The sequence below is a fragment of the Oratosquilla oratoria genome, chromosome 15, assembly GCF_046742065.1.
Source record: "Oratosquilla oratoria isolate Oo_2021 chromosome 15, ASM4674206v1, whole genome shotgun sequence".
Lineage (NCBI taxonomy): Eukaryota > Metazoa > Arthropoda > Malacostraca > Stomatopoda > Squillidae > Oratosquilla > Oratosquilla oratoria.
This window is the reverse complement of record NC_134791.1, coordinates 32532072-32556071: the sequence shown is the minus strand read 5'-3', so window position 1 is coordinate 32556071 and position 24000 is coordinate 32532072. Positions and strand designations below refer to the sequence as shown.

The following is a 24000-nucleotide window of genomic DNA, read 5'->3' as shown; positions in this document are numbered from 1 at the left end:
CAACATGAGGTTAAACAAATACAAAGCATAGGATAAATAAATATTCGCGGTTTTTATGTTCCGTTCCTCCCGTGACGTATTATCGAGTACACATACCTGCTTTGATTACGAGCGATACCGGGTGAATACGAGTGGGTTTCTTGATAACTACATGATAGCAAGGGCGTCCTTACCCTTGTGATATTGGACACGCTCTGGTTACTTATCAAGTGGTTTAATTGTATAATGGGGACGCCATTGCATCACTCAACCTTCCAAACGCTGAAATCTGCTTGCTTGTTCGCTTGCACTGTTGTTTCACGTCTCGAGAGCAATGCCTTAATGTTCGAGTCCACAAGAGTCAGCACGTGACTTCAGGAACGGCCTAGTACGGCCTCAAATCTCCCGAACTATGACAAAGAATATCATACTTAGCCACCTCGTAGAGCGGGGCACGGATTAAATGTCGGGAGAAATCTAATTATATCAACCAAATTATCATCTACGTTCTTTTTGTTTTGATCAACATAAAGTTATTGGCCGATATGTATATGTATTGTTTTAGTGGTAGGTTTGATTCTGTAAGATACGTATCATACTGTTTACATAACTCAATGAGGCGTTGAGTTGTATATTGCGTGATCTGAATACATCATGATGATTAGTTCATACACTGAACCCAAAGTGTGTGTGTGTGTGTGCATGTGTGTGACTGTGTGTGTGTGTGTGTGTGTGTGTGTGTGTGTGTGTGTGTGTATGTTCATGCGTGCGTATACGTGCGTGTGTTTCACCATGGTCTTATATCACGTGTTGGACTCACGATCGACAGTTATTACCCTGGCTGATGAGAGCTCAGAGCTCATATCTGGCCCGATCTATGAATAATAATGTTATGACCTTACACACACATACACCTCCACCTCCTTGCCTACCAAAGTTGGAGTGCCGGTTCGCAGTGCAGTGATATTGTTATTTTTTTCAGTCCTGGGCGGGACTCGAACTCGGATCGCCGAATTAGCGGTCGAAAACAACGGTACCATTTTACCGTCGAGCCGGTGCAGTGTGTGTGTGTGTGTGTGTGTGTGTGTGTGTGTGTGTGTGTGTGTGTGTGTGTGTGTGTTTAGACGAGCTTTAAAGGTGCGATGCAAGGTCACTGCATGCTGCCTTTTTCTATATATATATATATTTTTTTTTTCAAAGTCTGGCCATTGGAGAGTTTGTTTGTGCACTCCGCAAATGAGCTTCTGCCTGTGTTGTGTATAGATGTCTGTGAATCTGTCAATTGTGTTTTTTTTTATGGATGGTCATCATGAATCTTTAAATTTCTTTGTGGTTTGTGTCTCTAATATGTCCGCTGGCGCTTTACTCCACCCTTTTATTTCATGTTATCTTATTCTGTTTTGTTTTATTTTGTTTCGTTTCATTTTGTTCTATTTTACTTTATTTTAATTTGTTCTATTATGAAAAAGAAATCGGAGCGGGGGCTTCATGTAATTCTTTCCTCTAATACCATTACATAGTCTTGTTCATAGTAGAACACATAGAACACATAGAAGACTTCCTGGAAGAGGCTTACGCCTGTGACTCCAGATCCACATTTACACTTTGTGGTAGCTTGTGGTGGATCTTTGCTTTATAATCGTATTTTAGTTCTTGGTTTTGCCAGAATTTGTCAAGTCTACCCTCATATTGGTTGACTGATTTTGCTGCAATCAACCATTCAGGCAGCTGGTTCCAATTATTGACAACCCTACACGGGAAAGTATATTTTCTTACATCCAGCCGCGACCTTGTCTTGAATAATTTCAGTGAGTTTCCCCTGCTTCTGTTCTTGAGTGCAGAGACGCTGACTACTGTTGTTCACATGTTCTTCTCAAGAACAGGAACAATCGTGACCTTCATACTCATCAGAACTATGACCTGTTTAATCAGGCTCAAAAGAGTGTCGAAGCTGACATACCAAACATTTTTATAGTGATAAGTGTTTCTGAACGGCTCACGTGACTCCTGGTGCACAGAGATAACAACCCTTCCACACCTGGTGGCCCCTTCCCCTCAGCACCAGAAGTCGCGTTGCCTCTTCGTTACTCAAAAAAAAAAAAAAAAAAAAAAAAAAAACAGTATCACACTGGGCTATTTTTCCTTCAACCTTCGATTCATCGACAGCACCACCACTTCTAGAACTTCTTCCGCCGTAAAATCACTATAGCAAATAATTTTGTTTTCTCAACAAAAATGATTATTTAATATGCTGTCGTGAATGATATCTTGATAATGAATGCCATTTGATATGCTGAAAGAAAATGATCTTCTTCCAGCATATCAGATTCCTTCTCGAAACCTGCGGGCTGCAAATCTGTCCCAACAGTCGAGGGAAAAATAGCCCAGTGTGATAACACGTTCAAGGGTGAAGTGGCCCCTGACTCACTCAAGCGTCTTCCGAGACCTCCGCAAGTGGATGGCTTTGTTTTTTCTTTATTTGTTTGATTATTATACTTATCTTACGATAATCAGTGAGTGCAAACACGAACTATTTTTTCATCGTGTGACATACATTGGGTCCGTTGTATATAGTAACATGTTAGGGATGGCAGGTAAATGCCAGGACGTTCAGAACCTCAGCACCTGTACAATTGGCACCACTGAGATCCGTCCTAGAGCAAGAGGGCGAAAGAAGTGAAAGCTATCTTATTAAAAAGAAACCAAACAACGGATGTCGTCCCCGTCTGTTCTCTCCTCCTGTATTTCTTTTCTAGATATTCCTTACCCCAAATGTCTCTACCCCTTACCTTAAAAAAGAAAAGAAAAAAGTCTCGGTCTGTTTCTCCTTACCTTAACCTCAGACGGTTCCGTTGCCATTGCTCCAGTTCCCTCTAATTCACCCGTCTTTAATATGAACATAACCCAATATTTATTTATCTATTTATTTATTTTCTATAGATTTCCTTGGAACTAAGGCTCTGTTCACACAAGCGGTTTGGACCGCGCGGAAACCGCGGCGGTGCCGTCTAATCAAGGAACAATGCGCGGTTGCGTGTGAACGCCTCCATTGACTTACATTGTAATTGAACCGCTACGGATGAAACCGCTAGTGTGAAAAGAGCATGTTCTGATGAAAACCTTTCCTACCGCTCTCAAGAACTGTGCCTCCGTGTGGAATATGCTTAGGCAAATTGACCTGTCTATACTCGATTTGTTTTTATTACTTTGCACTGGAAATATGCCCAAATGCAACATACTCCAGAATTAGAAATATAACGCCTAGATCCTTTAAAGTTGTTACGGTATGTACATACATTCATGCATAATACACACACACACACACACACACACACACACACACACACACACACACACACACACACACAAATGTATATATATATATATATATATATACATATATAATATATGTATGTATATATATATATATATACATGTATATATATATATACATATATATATTTATATATACATATATATATATATGTATATATATATACTGTATATACATATATGTATATATATATATATATATATATATATATATATATATATACATATATGTATATATATATATATATATATATATATATGTATATATATATAAGTATATATATATATCTGTGTGTGTGTGTGTGTGTGTGTGTGTGTGTGTGTGTGTGTGTGTGTGTGTGTATACATATATACATTTGTATGTATATACATATATAAATATACACACATATATATACATATATATATATATATCTATATATATATGTATATATATATATATATTTACATACATTCATACAAATAAACTTAAGCATATGGATAAATCTTTCTCGGGTCCCTCTTTTCCGCTTTGAACCACACTTCCTTAGCCACTCCTTCCTCGTTCATCCCTATTTGGCTCTCTCCTCCTCCTCCTCCACTCAAACTTATCTTGCACCAGCACACCCGCCTCCTCCGATGCTGTCTCCTGTCTTTGACGACGCTGTCCATTTTTTCCCGTTCTTCTTCTTTTTCTTTTTCTTCTTTTTCTTTTTCTTCTTTTTCTTCTACCTCCTCTTTTTCTTCTTCTTTTTCTTCTTCTACTACTTCTTCTTCTTCTACTACTTCTTCTTCTACTACTTCTACCACTTCTTTTTAATGTTCTTCGTCTTCTTCTTCTTCTTCTTCTAGTTCCATCACTTTATATGGGCCTTGTGCATCCATTGAACATAAATATTTTTGGTCTAATTTCTCCGTATTTTTATCTGACACCTTATCCATTTTCCTAATCCCGCATACAGATAGCAAACAATCGACATCTATGCATCAGCGTAGTCTCCAGTATACGAGTTTATTTTTTTAATCGTGCTGTGATATCTCTTGTTGATCGATTGGTTGGTTGATTTTAATTTTCAGTTGTCATATCTTGTTTTACTATATTTCATTTTATTTTATTGTATCAATTAATCATCGTTTATTATTCATTATTCATCATTTACTATTTATCATTTATCATTATTTATTGTTTACTATTTATTATTTATTATCTATTACCGGTATATTTATTATTTACTATCCATTATATATTATCTGTCATTTATTATGAGTTATCTATTTATTATTTATCATATCTCATTTACTTGTTATTATTCATTATTTACTCTATTATTTATTACTTATTTTTATCACTTGTCTTTCATAACTTATTATCTATAATTTATCTGTTATTTTCTATTTATCATTTATTAATTATTTTTTATTCATCACTTACTAATTGTTATTTATCTATTTATTTGTTTATTCATTTATTTATTCATTAGTTTATCTGTTTATTGATCTATTTGTTTTTTTTTCTGTAGTTAGTTAGCCTTCATTCTGATGTGGCTCCCCAATCTCAACCCTTGTGAGAGTAACAGTCAACCTTTGTTTTTTACTTCATCGCGTTCATTAAGACCTTCCTGGCATGACGACAACACCCCGTGGACGCGTTCCTCCTCCTCCCTCTCCTCCTCCTCCTCCTCCTCCTCCTCCTCCTCCTTCTCCTCCTCCTCCTCCTTCTCCTCCTCTTCCTCCTTTTCCTCCTCTTCGACACGATCTTTGTGCTCTTCCTCCGACCCGCCTGCCGGAACAGATCTCTCGTCGCCCCTGGTCCTCCTTGCTACATCTGGCTGGCATCGGCTTTCGACCAGTGCCCAAGGAGGAGGAGGAGGAGGACAAGAAGGAGGAGAAGGAGGGCGACGAGGAGGAGTTACATGGACAAACGAACAGCAGCAGACCTATTGGCCCTTACATGACTGTTTCGGTACCTATCTTATCATTATCATCATTATCATCATCATCATCATCATCATCGTCATTATCATTATCATTAAAGTCATTATTATTATTTTTATTATTGTTACTATTATTATTATTATTATTTTAACCTATATAGGAGTAAGTAAATCTAGTCGGGGATTTATAGCTAGGAGGAGGAGGAGGAGGAGGAAGAAAGTGAGAGTGGCATTATTAGAACGAGCTCCACGGGGCGCCTCTGGAAGAGGAGGAGGAGGAGAAGGAGGAGGACGGGGAGGTATAGGAGGCGGAGGAAGAGGAAGATGAAGAAAGTGAGAGTGGCAGTAGCAGGACAAGTTCCACGGGGGGGGGGGACCTTCTGGAAAGGGCGGTGCAAGGAAGAACACTTGGGAGTCTGGTCCGTGGAATGGTAGGGACGAATGGAGGAGTGATCTTTAACGTCACCCCACTCCCCCTACCCTCACGACGGTTCTTTGGAGGTGTGGGACCTTGTCCGGGAGTAGGACTAATGTCCTGGCCCGGACGCCGGATTGAGATCCCTCTTAGTCCCCCCCCCCGCCCACCCCCCACCCTTTCCTTTGGCCGGTCCAGCGTGATCAGGTTCAAATTAGACTGAGATCAAGCCATGGCATAAGAACCGCCAACCTGCACCGATGGGACTATTGTGAATCCTCTATATGTCCAGTACGTCATGCATCCCCACAGGACACAGACCATCTCGTGTTGAACTGTCCGGTCACAGTACATGAAGCTAGCGAGACGTTCATCGACTGGACTATAACTATGAATTTGGAGGTGTGAGAACTACCATACACAAACAACTAATACTCTCACCACAATAACGGCCTCTGGATATTTTGTCCTTCTTGCTGTCGCCAGGTGATTCTATTCAGCTGAGGGGGTTCTCAAAAAGAGGGGGAGAAGGGGGCAAGGAAGGTATGAAAAAGAAGAGAATGAGAGGCTAGAGATGATGAATGAAGAAAAGTAGTGTAGAGGAAGTGCCTGTGATTTTTCTTATTTTATTTATTTATTCATTTATTTATTTATTTATTTATTTTCTTTTACGTAGGACCCTATGAGTAAACACGATCTCAAATATCCCTTTCTGTGGCTAAGATTTATTCTGGCTACCGTCAGGCGATTTTATTCAGTTGAAGGGACCACACGGGAGTCAGAGTTAAGTGACGATGTCGGTCTTCCTGTTTCACGGCGCCGAGGGCTCTCCGGTGATACCAAGAAAAAACAAAAGGTCTTTAGCTACAAAACCAGAATAAATCCAGCAAAGAAAATAAAAATCCGACTTCAGAGGATGAATGCTGATGAACAATTAAACTATACCTAAGAGAAGAAAAGAAGACTGAAAGAAAGAAAAGGCCAGATCGCGGGTGACGCCTGGAATAAAAAATGTCGATATCCATGACTCACAACCAGATGACATCTTTAGTTCCATTACGAGTGAAAGGTGAGGCGACCACTTGCCTACTAGTAGACTCGGGCCTTAACGAGACTTCAGGACGGGACGGGCCGAAAGGGGAGAGGAGAGGAGAGGGGTGGGGGGTGGGTGGGTGGGTTAGATCAAACAGCGCCGCATGCGGGTGCTAGGGGGTGGGGTAAGGGGGATGGGGGGGGCGACGACGGGGGTCAAGGCAATCTCGATTTAACAAACCCGCTGATCCAGCAGTGACGATCGCTGCAGATTTTTATCTAGATATATGGAGTATTGATTTTGTTTGATAGTTACATTTGTTTTATCTACGAGTGTATATATATATATATATATATATATATATATATATATATATATATATATATATATATATATATATACGTTTGTTTATTCAGTTTATTAATTTATTTATTTATTTGTTAATTTATTAATTTATGTATTTACTTATTTATCTATTTATTTACCGATTTGATAAGGATAAGAACCCGAACAGAAGAAATAATAGGACTTTTGTCGTCATTCTCGCCGTCATCTCTTCCTCCTCACCACCATCATCATCATCATCTCTGCGAATGTCATCATCATCACCATCATTCTCATTCTCATTATCATTGTCATCAGCATCATCATCATCATCATCTCTGCGAATGTCCATCATCATCACCATCATTACTATCCTCATCATTATCGTCATCATCATCATCATCATCATCATCTCTATCCTTATCATCATCATCCTGCTCCTCCTCCTCCTCATCATCATCACGAATAATATTTTCAAGGACTCTTGGTGGTAATATGGTTAGAGTGATGGGTACTCAGCCCCAATGATGACTGTTGTCTTGAAATTTACTGTGTGGAACACGCAGCCCCACAGCAATTGGCAACAATCCTCTGGCGTTCCCAAAAACCCTTCTAGGAGGAAACTTTAGACAAATGTCAGTATTGTATTAGTGCGAAGAGGAGGATGAAGTAAGTAGTCGCCAGTTGTCAGCTCTCCTTACGTGAAAGAGTGAGGGAGAAAATAGGGAGGTTGTGTCTGGTCTGGGGATCGAGTGTCAACCTCTCAGGGTGCACTTCCAGGTGGAGTTGGGCGTGTTGATGAGTTCTGAAGATGGTTGCCGGGGAGATGATTCTCTCCAACCTCCACCTCACAGGACTACCAACCATTATCAGGCACCCGTGTATTGGTCCTTGAGTCTGTATATCTACAGAGAAATGAGTTCTGCTTGTAACTTCTCGACTCTTCTTCATTCTTCCTTAAACTCCCTCCGCAAGTCACAAAAAGAGGTTGAAGTACTCCTTACACACATGGCCAGGTACCTATCTGGGAAATGGACCTTCATATTACATCGACCAGGTGGAAGAAAGGCTGTGGTCTTAAGACGAAAAATGAAAACAAGATGGGTGAATAATCACGGAGGGCGTGAACAGTCTGCGACCACCCCATAGATCTTCTTTGCACCCGAGGCAGCCATGCGTATTTCCTTTAGGGGAGGAAGAACCTGACTCTTCATTTGCCTCTAAGGATCAAAATCGCAGTCAGGAAACTTTCTACGACAGCCGTAGAGCCAGAGGGAATAGTCGTGGCCGCTATAGCTTCGGGCTAATGTAAAAAGGAGGACCAAATCACTACCTGAGGGACATTTCCTCTTCTTTAATGAAAGACAAAACCACGGGGATTCTTCTCCGTCTTTTCTCTCCTCCTGTCTTTCCTTTCAGGATTTTCTCTCCCTTATACATCTCTCTACCCTTAAACGTAAATTCTAATTATGGATTGACAAAGAAAAGAAGGGCATTCAGGCAGCAGGTGCGAAACAGAACGAAATAGGATGAAACTTCCTTATACAAATAGGAACATCTTCATTAAAGGGGCTAGATACAGGTGTTGTTCTCGTCCTCGTTCGTTCTTTTCTTGTCGTTCCTTTCCAGGATTAATCTCTCTTATAACCTCCTCTTCAAACCCATTCAGCTTAAGCGCGAAAAGATGAGAGACATTCCATCCAGTTTCGGTTTCCAGCCCTGTGGAAGACAATAAAATTACTTTAACCTTATTGTCACCATTTGCTGTCCGTTATCCGAATATACCATACCTCGGACTGTGTTTGCCAATTATCTATTTTATCAACTTGTTTATTTACGTAACTTTTTGTGTTTATTTCTTTATTTCGCTTTCTTTCTCAGCACTTTATTCTCAGCGGTGACGCCACGCCATTTAAACTGATTGTGGGAAACAGCACAACATAAGCGTGATCTTACGTATCCTCTCCACCACTCGGCAACGACTCCAAATCACCACGATTGCCAACGTCATCAATCAACGAAGTATCGTTCAAACAAAGGACTGTCGCGTGAGAACACAGTCCTTCAACAGACAAAAGAAACCACGGGGGATTTTCGTGTTATCGAGCCCTTGAAATTTAACTTTTAAGTGTTTGGATGCCATATTTTAGTCATTTCTTGCATACTTTTTCATAATGTATCTGGCATCCTGAAGTTTGTTCACATTATATTATAGAAAAAAAAATGAGCTGATGTGTGCTGGTGGAATAATCGGAAGCATGCTGGCCTTACATTCACTTAGTTGTGGGTTCGAATCCCGCACTCTTCTCCGATTCCCAGCAGTGACTGTCACCTGCTCCAACAGTTCAAGCACACAGGGCAAAGGTGACGTTTTGGCCTCAGCTACGCGCCTTCTGGCGTAGGCTCCTCACCATTTTTATTCTATTTATTTATTTATTTATTTATTTTTGAGTTCCACTGAAAAAATGAAATAAGTTCTGCTTTCCGAAAATAATTTCGAAAAGAGTTTTTTTTCTATATTTTTCATATTTTCGGTGGCCTTGGCCTAATTACTCTCATTGGCCACTTTCCTTTATTGAAAATCCCTTACCAACTAACCCCGCCATTTCGCCGTAATGTTGCAGACGAAAAAGCCAAAGAAATTCGACCAGAAACAATACCTCACCCCCATACTCCGTCCTGTCGATGTAATAATCACATGGCAAATGCACCATTCGCTGAAACTGCTGCAAGTGTGAATGAAAGATGTTCTTCCCTGTTATGCTGACAATAACTCTATGGTTTCCCCTGAGCCAGCTCCCAAACAGACACCCTTCCCATCCCACACAACTCATGGCAGGATTGATCGACTTCATCCAGTCATGAATTCTATAGTCATTCACCTCTTCTCCATCGAGCGCTGTCTGTTGGAGATAACCCTATGAGTAGGATCAACATCAGGGAAGCGTGCCAGCTACGTGCATCATATGCAGACACCAGAGTTGAATTGCATCACCTTAAATCCCAGTAATCTATCTTGTTATTGGACCAAGGCATCGTAACTACACCAAACCGTATCAACGAGACTTGACATCCACCATGTTCTGCTTGAAAGATTTACTTCAGCTGCTCTGTAACTAACACGTGTCTTCATATTCGACACGTGTTTACTGTTTTTCGTCAGACGATCTTATCCAGTTGAGGAAATCCTTACAGACATCTGGATGAACCCTTTGGCATATCTAATTGACTCGTATCTATTCTGGCTGCAACCAGGCGATTTCATTCGACCAAAGAAACCCCCATCAATGTCAAGGGATAAAGGAAGCATTATGAGAGGCCAGATTTTGTATGAAAGAAATGAAAAATAAGGGAATGTCGTTGATATGATTAGAGGAGAATGTACAACAAAAGTAATCACGAAAGAGGAGGAGGAGAAAGGGGGGCAAAGAAAAAGAGATACAGTAAGTAGGGAGTGGGAGCAGACTTAGAGCTGGGAATCCCAACCAGGAGTAAATCTATCCCAACGCCCACTCAATCCCACCTCTAATCAAATATCACCTCTAAATATGTTATACCTGAGCATTTAGCATGGATTCTATAATAAGCTCTACCTGGCTTGTCACACATTATGTTATTGAAGTATATATATTTTAACATCACGATGAGGGATGAGATGACAGAGGAACGAGGTTAGTGGACAGAAGTGGAGTGGGTGGAAGTGGGCGCGTGCTTTGACTTTGCTACGTCCCTTACAAGAGGGAAGAATCCCTGGGTATACAGATAGATACACAGACTTTTATCAAAGCTTATTCTATGAAGAACCTCAACATTACTTTTAAGTATTTTGTTGCACAAGAGATTAAGACCCAATGTTAAGTCATTATTCGTAACTTGGAGAGCACAGTGAAACAGAAAGGAACATAATTGGCACTTAATGTCAGGAAAGGCACTTCAATGCCGACAAGGCCGCGGGCTGGCTAGGAGGCCCGTGCGTCGCGTCGCCTGGGCAAGAGCCCCTCTTGTTCACGGCCTCTCTTGGAAATGGGTCCCACCTGCATTGCTGTAACTGCAGATGGCTTAACTCAAGCACGCAGCTGGTCACGGTGACAATCCTAACAGAGTCACAGCTGCATTGGAGATCACAATCGCTGCGGAGATCACATCTTTTTCTAAGGATGCAACCGTAGCGTTATATTTATTTGTTTAGATTTTTATTTACTTGTTTGTTTAGAGTAAGAACCCGGACCGGCGAAATAATAGGACCTTCGTCATCATTCTTGCCGTCCTTCTCCTCCTCCTCCTCCTCCTCTTCCTCCTCCTCCTCATCATCATCACCACCACCACCATTATCATCATCATCATCATCATCATCATCAATCACCACCACCATCATCATCATCATCATCATCATCATCATCATCATCATCATCATCATCATCATCATCATCTATTCCCTAACCAGGACAATAAATGCTGCCTCGGGTTTCTCTGAAAGAAAACCCACAACCCCAATGTTGGCTGGCAACAGTCCTCTAGCCCTCCCGTAGATCTCTAAGAAAAGAAATGTTGGACTATTTTCTGAGTTGTATTAGTGTGGGATTGTGTTCATGTCAAAGGATTATACTAGGAGTAAGAGAGCAATCACGGTTTGTCAGCTCTCCTTGTATAAAATGATGGAGGAAATCCAGTTGGGACCAAGTGTCAGCACCTCGAGGCTGCACCTGTAGATGGGTGTGTGTGAACGGGTTTTGAAGATGGAGATGCTTCTCTTCGATGTCCATATTACAGGACCACCACAAACAGGTACTGGTCCCTGATTTCACATTACGGGTATCATCAGCGATGCGGGAATGTGTTTCGAGGATTTAAACATACGCTGAGACTGTATCCAGGAATGCTCACTGGGCGAGCGGTTTAGAGCGTCGCTACTTGCGGCGGAGGTCAAGATGACGGCAGTTCGAACCCTGCCGTCAGGGAGTTGGACCAAGGGCATGATTCATTAAATTCCTACGCTACAAAATCCTCTGTGAGGGGCATCGTCCTAGCCTCCTGATATGAGGCGTTCGCGACGTTAATTTGAATCAACTAAGACTGTATCGCTCGGAAAGCGTGATATCTCCATTAGTACAGAGCTTCTACATGCAAGCAAACAAATAATAGATAAATAAATAGATGAATGAATTAATTAATCAATTAATAAAAATGAAAGGTATGCACCCTCGCGTCCCTTTCTGTTTCTTTGAAATAGTATAGTGGACCCGTAGAAGCGACTATTCCCTTTGGGACGGCATTTCACGTTATTTATTTATCTATTTATTTATTTGAGGTTCAGAAAGCATACTTAAAAAGAAAAAATCCCCAACGGCCAGAAAGAGCTTCACCTCAAATTTCACCCATGAGATAGCCTCATTAAAGAAGAGAGATAAAAAAAAAACATAGAACAAGAAAAAGAACTGCTAAAGCAGCTGATCAAAGTAGTCGAAGGGACGGCCGATGAAAAGCGCTGCAGAGGCCTAAAAGCCAGACCGAGCCGCAGGCGCCAGACAAGGTGCCGCGAGATTCCTGGGTCAGCCCAGGGGTCAGGCCTAATGTGGTTTAGGCTCATAAGTGTGAAGGGATGGTGGTTGATGTGCGGTCTCGCACCCTCGGCTGTGTCCTACAGCTTCATCAGTTTATTCTTAGCTGTCGGCGGGAGATTTTTATTAACTCTGCACCAAAAGTGTCATGTTCAGCGTGATATTGAGTTTATGCTGGTTGGTTGGTGCCAGTCGATCTTATTCGGTTCTGTTGAGGTGATCTAGCCCCGTCGAAGTATTTCGAAATATTTTTCTCCCATCTTTCATTCTCTCTCTCACTGTCAGTCGTTTTATTCTCTCTTTTCCCCCCGTCTGCCTCTTACACACACACACACACACACACACACACACACACACACACACACACACACACACACACACACACACACACACACACACACACACACACACACACACACACTCACACAAATCGATGACGCAATAGTTAGAGTTCCCGGCCGCCACTACGGTGGTCCTGGTTCGAATCCCGCCAAGGGCTGAAATAATTTCAGTATTGCTGCGCTGCGGGTCGTTACTCCAATTCTTGTGGGCGGGGAGTTGGGGATGCGGGTGCGTATAAGGTCACAACATTACCCATAGATCGGTCATACATGTGCTCTGAGCTCTCTTTCGGGAAGGAAATAGCTGTCGATCACGAGTCCAACACGCGATCCAAGACCATGGTGAATCACAAACAAACACACACACACACACACACACACACACACACACACACACACACACACAAAGAGGGAGGGAGGGAGGGGGAGAGAGAGAAAGAGGTGGGGGGGGGGGAGTGTAGGGGTTGTTGGCGGACAAAGGAAGGCGATGTACCCGGGAAGACGGTACTCGAGATAAGCATAGATTTGGGACGAGAGGGACGAAGTTGGACCCACAAACGTGGGGGTGGGATGTGTGGGTGTGGGGGCGGGTGGGGTTTGTTGCGTAAGTGGGTGTGGAGTGAAGTGGGTTGCCCGGTTTCGGGTGAGGGTACACGTATCCCCGTGGGGACGTTCCCAGCCGTCTCACACTTCCGCCAGACCTCCCCCAACCCTCACCCGCATCCACGGGAGCCGCCTTCGCCATACCGTTCCAGTCACCGCCCAGCTCCGTGACCCTGTCAACGCGCATCTAGTATGTCTGTAACTCTCCTCGCATCTTTCACCGATAGACACTAGATCATTATGTGTAAATAAAGACATATAAGAGTGGAGGAGATTGCAAGAGACCATAAGACCTACACTTAGCAGTTCCATGTTCCTTACTACTTTTCATCCCCATCCATGAAGTTATCTAATCTTCACTTAAAACAACCAATTGTTTTAGCGTTCACTACATGGTTACTAAGTCTATTCCATTCGTTAACCACTCTCTTGGTAAACCAGTTCTTGCTTATTTCCTTCTTAAATCTAAATTTGTCCAATTTAAATCCATTACTGCGAGTTCTGCCCTACTGTCTCAATGTTTCTTTCTTCGGTGCCTAATGCCCGTCCACTGAGATCAATAAATTCATAATATGCCTGAGTTAATGTATTGATTTATTCCAACTAATAAAAACACAATATTGATGAAGAGTTGGAATGTCTGGTTGCGACGGACATTCTTAGGTCATCAAAATAATGAGTTGATTGTCTTTATTGTGGTTCTGAGTGTGTGCCTTTACGCAGTCTTTGGCATGTACAATAGTTCTGCCCATGTACAGTAGACTATTCATATGCACTACATTGGCTATAGCAGTTGTTTTCCAACCTGGGATCATGGCCTGTAAGGGAGTTATAGCAAGAATTTAGGGGGAAGTGTATGGGATGCTATCGTAAATTATACATTTCTATATAATGTGAGGAATCTGAATATAAGTAATAAACTTCCATCGCTGTCCTGGTAGAAGATAATTATGATTGTCAACTTTTAATAAACCAAAGGGTTTCTTTTCATTAGCATTTTCTTTTGTTTTATTTTACTTTATTTTGTTTGATCTCATCTCAGTTTTTTCTCCATTTTTGACGGGAGAAAAATTAAGGGCAACCACACGAATGTTGAAAATCATGAAAGTGGGAATGGAGTGAATAAGATTTATTTGTATTGTAAAACGGTCAACTTAAAGAAGTATGCTTGCTATATCGTCGCAAAATACGCCAATTGTAAATCAGCCTTACGAATGCCGCCCACTCCTTAACAGTTGTTGCTTGTTCCGACGCCCAAACTTGTTTGCCCCCTTGTCGCGCCCAATCCTCTACGCCCGCCATTGAAACACAGCGCATGCGCTGTCTGAAATGTACGGCGCGACTCTGTATTGTTCTCATGGAGTTACATTACGTCGTATACTGATCCTCCGGGCTTTTGTAAATATGTCACATATTCCTTTCGTTACCCAGTAGTTTTTTTTCAGTCTTCTCATAATAAACTACTTTTTACATTTCTGGCAAGTACTTCTGCCTTCATTTATTTTGACGTAATATTGTCCCTTGTGTTAAGATCTACATGTTATTTCAATGTAAGTACTAGATTCTCCTGTTGTATACTTTGTTACTTCTCTAGTTTTAAGTCCCGTAGTTTCCTAAGTGCTCGATCACACATTGAATTTTTTTTAAATATGATGATAGTATCCAGATAGTTCTTTCTATTGGAAACACATAAAATGTGAGGATTACGAATACTCGGAACAAAAGAGACATTTATTAGACAGACAAGAACATGAATAATGGCATATGGAATCAGGAAGATTCTAAATTTCGAATATCGAAAATTTCCGAATTTGAGACACCTAATACCAGAGCGAATCTAGGTTTAAGAACGAAATAGGCAAAAAAACTGGTTAACGAGTGGAATAGACAACTGACCACGCAGTGAGCGCTGAAATAATTGTTTGTTTATGGACAGGGATGACAGGTGGTAAAGGACATGGAACTACCCAGTGTAGGCCTTATGGTCTCTTGCAGTCTCCTCTATTCTTATGCTTTTCCGTTCTTGTCTTTTTTTTTAACAAACTTATTCCACGTTGTTCCACGCCACTTTATATGACGTTTTCGTTCTCATGCTGTTGTCTCCCGTGAATTTTTATGTTCGTAGAGAATACTGGACTTTTAATAAAGAAGTTATAGCTCCACTTTTGAATATTATCATCATATCTTACTAGCTCGCCCAATTCTCTATTTGTACGTTCACATTTTAGATACCGTTTAATTTATTTTACCATATCAAAAGTTTATTCATAATGTTAATGTTTCGACCTACCATCCAAGCCACCTTTAAAAAATTGTATCGACGCCATATGATCATCATGCTGCGGCGCCAAAAACAACAATCATTTTCCCACTCTTTCGCAAACTCGTCAGTGCAACCTCTCTGCCGCCCCGTTGCTCGACACCATTTTTACTCCTAGACAGGTTCGTTTACTGGAGGCGATGATTATTCTGTAAGTGAAGAATACTCGCCGAGGAAATAACTTGCTGATAATCAATTTCTGCCTTTCACGTCAGAGGCAATCTCGTCATGACCAGTTTTTTTTTTTTTTTTTTTTTATCATTACATCGGCTACTGAAGGATTTTTTGTGCAGAACAAAATTGTCTGTTGACAGCCTGAATAACACAAAGTAAATAACAAAATAAAATAAAATATAAGTAAACGAATGAACTGAAATATAAAAATGAAAATAAAGCAATTATAAATAGATAAATAATTAGATTAATTGATTAAATAGATTATGAAAAATAAAATAATAAAAGCAAGAGGTGCCGCGTACAACAAGCCTCGCCCGACATCTGTTAGGATCTGTGCAGAGGAGACTTTGACCCCATTTTTTTTTCTTGCCAATCTTCAAAATTATGCTTTGTCCAGTTTTATAGTAGAAATGATTAAAAATGAGAAACAGGTTAAAGATCATTTCAGTCTTGGTTTGAAGTATATAAGTATATCAGGCAATTTTGGAAAGTTGAAGGAAAACAAAATCAGTTACTTTAACTCAACTACTAAGATTCTTATGGTGTCATATCAAGCCCACTTCTTACCTTTCCAGTTTTATGTTTAGAGATCCATTTGTTTTACCGTAATATGTTAACAAGTTTGACTAAAATCAATACCTCATTCCCGAAATTCGTCTAGTGGCTGACTGTGAACTCGTAGCTCTACAGTATCCATAGAGCTTTCAGGAAAGTAACTCTGGGCTAGAGAATGTGGGAGTAGGCACTGGTTTCCAACGCTCGTTATGTCAAACAATAAGGGAAAAATATTGAAAGTTGATAGAGATCTTGAACCCGGTCCGGTAATCAAGTGCCAACCCCTCGAGGTTGCATCCCCATAGGGTCCCGAATGGTTTTGGAAATGGGCGGCAGGGAGATGAATAATATAATCTTTCCGACTTCCATCTATCAGGAAATAATGTCTACTTTAGTCTACTTACTGTAGTCACCTAGACAGTTCTGTTGATATAAAGAAAAAATTCTCATCATTTATGGGTTGAAACCTTTCTTAATTAACCCGCTTGAAAATATCGTCATCTTCTATAAACTGTAACTACCTATATGACTTCATCTAGTCAAGGAAAAGAGTCAGGCATAACGTTGTCTGTTTATTCTAGATTCCGCCAACAATTTTATTTACCTGGCGGAAGCCCTCACCACTCAGGAAAAAGTGGACATCTGCCAGAGACAACACAACACAGCGTAGCCTAAACCATCGACTAGTCTAGGCTGAAACGCAAACTGTTTTTGCCCGACGTTAGAAAATGAAGACGTCTGCTTATTATCGTACATCACCAACACGACGACCGTGGCACGACGCTGAAGCTCCCATGCACTTTTTTTTTTCTTCTTCTTCTTCTTTTCTTTCTCTTCTTCTCTCTTTTTGTCTTGGCTATGGACCTTAAAGGCATATTAGTATTACACCTATTTTTTCTTGCTTGAGAATACATTAACTAAGTCTTGTATAAAGTTGTCTGTCTTATAATCTAAATTGTGAGACACAACGCTGGCTGAGAAAACTAGGTAGAACTTTCTGAAGTGGAGTTAGTCAGACGAAACGCTTTGGACTTGGTAGATTAGGAGACAAAGGAATGCCCACTCCTTAATTTGGAGTAGTGTCCCAGCCTAGGACTAACAGGTGCACAAGATTGAACTAGGTACGGAATTGGAATATAGTCATTATCTGTAGTTTGTTTGCTCATGCATGGCTGTGAGCTCATCCATGTTTCTTCCAGACAGCTTCAACCTGACCTCGTGATGCACCAGAATGATGCAAATGTATCTTTCGTTGTTGTTGTTGCGTCAATACTGTTGTTTACAAAATAACGTTAACTATAAAGGAACAGCTTTATCTAGAAATAAATACTCATCAACGTAAGATATATAGCTTCGACATATAGCTTCGCTATATGTCGTGGGTCAAAATTCGATGTCCGCATTAGTGTTTGTGCAGAGGTGTACGTGCATTTGTACACGCTCATATGTACAGTCACAAGCAAAAGTTTTGACCCACCTAGTTTTTCACCACACAAAATTAAAATTCTTCGCCTGACAACGTTTTCTTTTTATCTGTTCAAGAAAATTATATAAATATAAGCAAAATATCTCAGAGGAGAACACATCACGTACTCGACAAGAAAAATAATGATAATATTGACGTAATAACTGTAGCGTGGGTAATTTTTTTTTTTCGTGATTGTCCCCTCTCTGCATCTCGCCATGTCTAATTTGCTCTTAAATTCGTGTATGGTGTTTGCACACACTATTTTATTCATCTAGTTTTTTTCATACATCCACCACACTGGGGAGAGCTGTTATTTTTTAGGTCTCTTCTATAACTGTCTTTTTTTTAGCTTCCTTCCATGTCCCCTTGTGGATAGACATGTGCATGAAAATTTTTAGAGCATATGTGCATGTTTTCATATGCAAGAATTTGTTGAATTTTATGTGTACATTTCTACTCTATTGTGGCTGTACTACGTGTGATTTTATCATAAGCAATACAGTTGAAGATGACTGTTTTCTTCACTGTTTTTTATATTCTTGTCCTATTTTTGTTTCCTCTTTTATGTTTTAGCCTGTTTTCTCAACAGACAAGAGAAAATAGGTTTTCTTCTCAGTGGGTCCCTTCTCCGATTTCTTAGCCTTCGGGTCCCTTTCCACGGTTCCATGAGTGACGTCATCATTTAACGTTCTGACTGTTCACACATTCCACGTGCCCTGAGAGTAAGTTATTAGTTAGGCTGGGTTAGGTTAGGTTAGATTATGTTGGGTTAGATTAGGCTGGGTTAGGTTAGGTTAGATTATGTCAAGTTGGGTTAGGTTAGGTTAGATTAGGCTGGGTTAAGTTGAGTTAGGTTAAATTATGTCAAGTTGGGTTAGGTTGAATTAAATTAGGTTAGGTTAGATTGGTTCAGAGGTTCGTAAGTCATTGACGAGATTCGAACTTGAAGAAAGGACTAGTTGAGAAAGAAGTTAATTCTTGTGTAAACAGGTGTTCGGCCAGTCCTGTCTCGGTGTGAACAATGAGATACACTTTGGAATTGATGAGGTGCGCGCGCACAAAACACCCTGAGGAACCTTACATGCAGAAGATGGTGATGCGTGCGTGCGTGCGTGCCTCGCGGCTATTTGTTAAACTCTCTGACGTGTGTAGCGACCTCCCTTGGTTGAATAACATCGGATGGCGGCATCTAGGGTAAATAGGAGGTGAACACAGACGCCAAATATTCTAAATCCATAACCCAAAGGTGGCTTAGTAATCTAGGCTAGGATGACGCTTTTAATTAACTTATTCTGGCTAGCGCCAGTAGATTTTATTCGGCTCAGTTCAGGAACTTGTAAAGAATAGGTTAATTTGAAGGTCAGTATTGGAGGCGGTTTGAGACTGCCATGCGGCTGACTGAGTTGATAATGAGCGACTCATATTACATAAAATGTTCTGATTCAGAAAATACTTAGCTGATTGGCACAGCTCTAGCTCTCTCTGTGGAGTAGAGAGAGACAGAGAGAAAGAGGGGGGGGGAGGAAAGAATTCAGCCTTATTACTCCAGCCCAGGTCCGGACTAATCCCTTGAAGAACGTTACAGTCCCCGTGTCTCACCATGAAGGCTTCATTCAGTTCACTAAAGTTGTACGGACGGGACGAGTGGCACGTAGAGTCTTGGGCGTGGTTGTGAATGTCACCTGAATCTAGTGTGACAAATAACTCGACCACAGTAAAAAGGTCTCAGCACTGAACTGCAACACTGGCCTACTGCTCCAATAGTGTCAAATGGATCTGCATTGGTTGGAGGCGTTGATGAGAAACTTCTCTTTATTCCGTCGCCTTGGTCACTGGTACTTTCCACCAAAGGGAGCGACGAAGAAAATGGTGCCGGTTGCCAAGAATATATTACACTTTATAATGATATATATATTTTGTTTGTCTATTTAGAAATTATTACATTATGGAACTGAGTATGGACACTCAGTATTTTAGTTCTTTATACATATTCATCTACAAGAAATGATGAATTACTTTAACTGTTGTATTGTAATATTGCGCGGTTGAATCTGATTTGGACATGCGGGAGGAGTAAGTACGTCTGTTACGTTTGGAGTGCATCTTCATAGCTGTCAGTAATGTGGAAGAAGTGGAGTTCTGGGGAGGGTTTGGAGTGGTTAAGCACTGGGAACCCTGTTGTATGAAATTGGTGGAACAATTTGTACTAGCAGCTGATGCATCATCATGTGGTGAGGCGGAGTGAAATTAAAGAGAGGGATTGCAAGCAACTGGCGAGGGGTCATTGTCTTCCTGTGCCTGCTCGGCCACGTGAATTTGATTTACGTTATACGGAGTTGCTGATGGCAATGCAGGGAGGAAATAGTTTGCATGATACAATTTTGAGCAGGGTAAATGACTATGTTATGTTGCTTTATTAATTTTATACCTATGAGGATATCAGCAGGAAAGTGAATGTCATCTACGTAGGCGGTAACTGGAATGGATGGGAACTCATCTTTGAAGCTAATGTCTAGGGAGAATTTACCGACGATCGGAAATGGTACACTATCTACATTGCAAAGGCTGATGTCTGCAGTGCGGAATTTATGAAAACTCTGAATTGACAATACGTTGACTAGGGAACCCGTGTCGGAAAAGATTGTCACTTTGGTGTTACTAGAAGTTGCATTGAATGATAAGGAAGGGGAGGAAGTGTCTGTGATATCCAGGGTACGTACAAGTAGGGTTGATAAGGGAACTTCCGATTATGGAGTGATTTGCCTTGATGTGCAGTGAATCATGGTGGTCGGTAGTCATAAAGGAAATGTGTTACATGAATCTCTTGCAAGAGAGTGATCTGGGGAGTTTGGTCTATGTTGCCTCCGTGCTAACAGCACACGGCAACGATCACTCATGTGAAAACATGTTCCGTGATAATTGCAGTGGCGGTTTGGTTGCGAAGGTTGTCTGTGGTAACATGTGTTTGCAAGGTGTCCCGGTTTGTGACAATATACACAAACCAGTTGTGTTCTTGATGGAGAGCGTTGGTGTGAGTGATGCTGAGTGCGAGTTGTATGTTGTGACCTTGTGGTATGTGATGTGGACCGAGTGAATTGGGCTATTGTGCGGGTGGGTGCAATGGGTACTGACTGGCTCTGGATGTGGGTGATTGCTTTTTCAGTATCATAAAATTTCCTCGAGAATTCGTCTATTGTGATATCTGGTGTGAATGGAATAGTACCAGCTTTCTAGAGTGTGTCTTGGTGTAATTGGGTTAATAGTCAAAAGTACGCCATGAGTGAGACTACGTGTTCCAATTAAAGCTTGTCTTCTGAGACTCAGTCTGATTTTTTGAGACTCTCAGTTCGCTTTTAAGGTTGAAGCCATTTTTACAACATTCTCTTTGGTGTGAAGTAGTCCATGACTGTATGTCCTAGCCAATGAATATAGGGGAAAAGTGATCCAAGTGGCTCAAATGATGCAAATGACTTCTTAAAGTGCTCTATGAAATCATGGTAAGACTTTATCTCCCCAAAAAGATCTCACTGAATGACATCACGAGCTAATGTGTTATTTTTCTCTATTCTGGATGTTATAATGAATCTTTTACCTTTCTCGTCTGTGATATTTCTACACGTTATTTCTGATTCAACCTCGGAGAGGAAATTGTGTACAATAATGTTCTTCTCGTTGAATCTAGGTAATGTCTTTTCATCTTTGACTACGGTGATAAGATTCTGTGTCGTCATGGTGTTTTGTGTGGCAAGTGAATTATCCGAAGAGTTGTTAGTGGAAGGAGGGGACATGTCTGGTGTTTTGCAATTCAGAGCAGAGTGGATGCGTGTGCAAGGTCCGTATGTCGTATCAGAAAGAGGTTTGAACAGCTTCATAAAAAAAGAGAGTAATTGCCTCCTAAGTGACATTTAAAACGGAAATCGTATCTACTTACCAGGGATGATGTAGCTCTTGGGAAAGATTTGGTGTGAAGATTCACTGCTGTAAACAGAGGAGGGTGTAAGTATATTCTTATGATATGACTAGAGCTGGTGAGAAATAAAAAAATCGGGCAAAATTAGGGGAGATATATGTATGTGTGACATGAAACTAAAAAAAAAAAAAAAGAAAAAAAAAAAAGCAACATAAAACGCATTAGGAAAATATGGGTGTACTCTCAATTTTTCGTTAGTCAACAACGAGAGTCCGCTGTCGTACTCAGTCCTAGGCGATGAATGCGGAGGGGCCGATGGAAATAGTAGTTGGTGGTAGGCACGAAGCTAGATTTACGAGGGGAGGAGATGGTGCTCCAGGCGAGTACTACGGCTGCTACAGTGGTGTGTGGTCCAAGATGCTGGTGGTGGTAGAGAAGGTGGAGGAAGCAGGATGCCTGTACTTGTAGCCGGTACACAGGAAGTGGCGCGTGCACGGGGGACGTAGGGGGAAACGGCTTGTGGGTGGAACAGTGTAGGAATGATGCTGGGCGGTAGGCAGCGTAATTGATCGGGATGACGAATGTAGTTGATGCGTAGTGGGAGGGGAAACTTGCCCTCGATGAGAATGGGGAAGTGGCTATGTTTAGCTAGCTCTCCGAATGTATCTTCCCAGCACGTCGAATCTACTTTGGTGCCCCGTAGGAATGTAGTGGTGTTTGCACGTCGAATTCCAGGGCTGCCGTCCAGAATGACCATTGAATCCCGGGGCTGTTCGTCGAATCCCACCGCTGTTACCAGAATGTAGCGTCGAGTGGATCTACATTGGTTGGAGCCGTTGGAGAGAAACTCTTTCGGGGTTCTTCTCTTTATTCCGTCGTCTTCGTCACTGGTGGTTTCCACCAAAGGGAGTGACGAAGAAAATTGTGGTGACTGTCCAAATTATAATACACTCTATAGTTATATACATATTTTGTCTGTCTACAAATTATTACAATATGGAAATGAGTATGGACACTCAGAATTTTAGTTCTTTATACATTTTTATTTACAAGAAGTGATGAATTACGTTAACTGTTATCGTATGGCAATATTGTGTGGTTGAATCTGCCGGTTTGAGATGTAGGTGTCTCGGCGGTTGAACTGTCAGGTCAAGCCAAGTTGACCGAGGGTCACATCACACAATAGGTTGTCCGTTGAAGGCTTGCCACTACTACTAGGATCTGACGTTAAGTAGCTAATGCATGTGTGTGCGTATATGCACACTAGCATAGAATAAATAATTTACACTCATGGGCAAGTACAAAAGTATACAGGCATTTCTTGCAATACGCCTCTGAAAGAGGCACAGCGGCTTCTGTTCGCAAGGACCAGGCGAACGATCCTCAGGTGTAGAACATAAAAATGGAGATTGCAAGAGACCTTAAGGCCTACACTAGGCAGTTCTATGTCCCTTACCATCTGTAATCCCTATCCATAAAGTTATCTAATCTTCCCTTAAAACAACCCATTGTTTCTGCGCTCTCTTCATGATTACAAAGCCTATCCCACCGGTTAACCATTCTGTCGGTAAGCCATTTCTTGCCTAAAATTATCCCTCCAGTGGACGAGTTGGGAACTCATGACATGATTGTTTGTAGTATGTGTAACAAATGTTACGGGTGTCCTTGAACGCTCTCTCCCTTCTTGGGCTGACTCCAGCTGTTTCTTTGGGTGACAGTGACGGATGGGCGACCCCGGTTGAGGAAGCATAGGTGAGTTCGGGGATGAGTTGAGAAGAACTCAACTTCAACCTCTCGTTGCTCAGGGACGTTTTCTTCGTCTGAATAAAATTGCCTGGCGACAGGGGGAGTTGATAGCTAAAAGAGATCATCATAGTCTTCATTAGGGGTCAGCTGAGAATGTTCATGCATTATATATATACATATATATATATATATATATACATATATATATATATATATATATCTATATGGGTGTGGGTGTGTGTGTGTGTGTGTGTGTGTGTGTGTGTGTTTACTCTTATACGTGTTTGCATGGACTGGCTGTGTACTACATTTTTTTCATTCCATC

At 41.2% G+C, this 24000-nt stretch overlaps 2 protein-coding genes across 8 annotated transcripts in view; one reads left to right on the top strand and one right to left on the bottom strand.

Annotated features, from left to right (window-relative positions):
- The window catches only part of LOC143033400 (bis(5'-adenosyl)-triphosphatase enpp4-like), a 128393-nt gene extending 106425 nt beyond the window's left edge, over nucleotides 1–21968 (bottom strand). Inside the window, exon 1 of the mRNA XM_076198782.1 lies at nucleotides 21951–21968. The gene's annotated coding sequence lies outside the window, so the exon portion shown is untranslated. The remainder of the gene's footprint in view (nucleotides 1–21950) is intronic.
- Nucleotides 1–24000, top strand: part of magu (SPARC related modular calcium binding-like protein magu) — a 123441-nt gene that overhangs the window by 8040 nt on the left and 91401 nt on the right. The window lies entirely within an intron of this gene.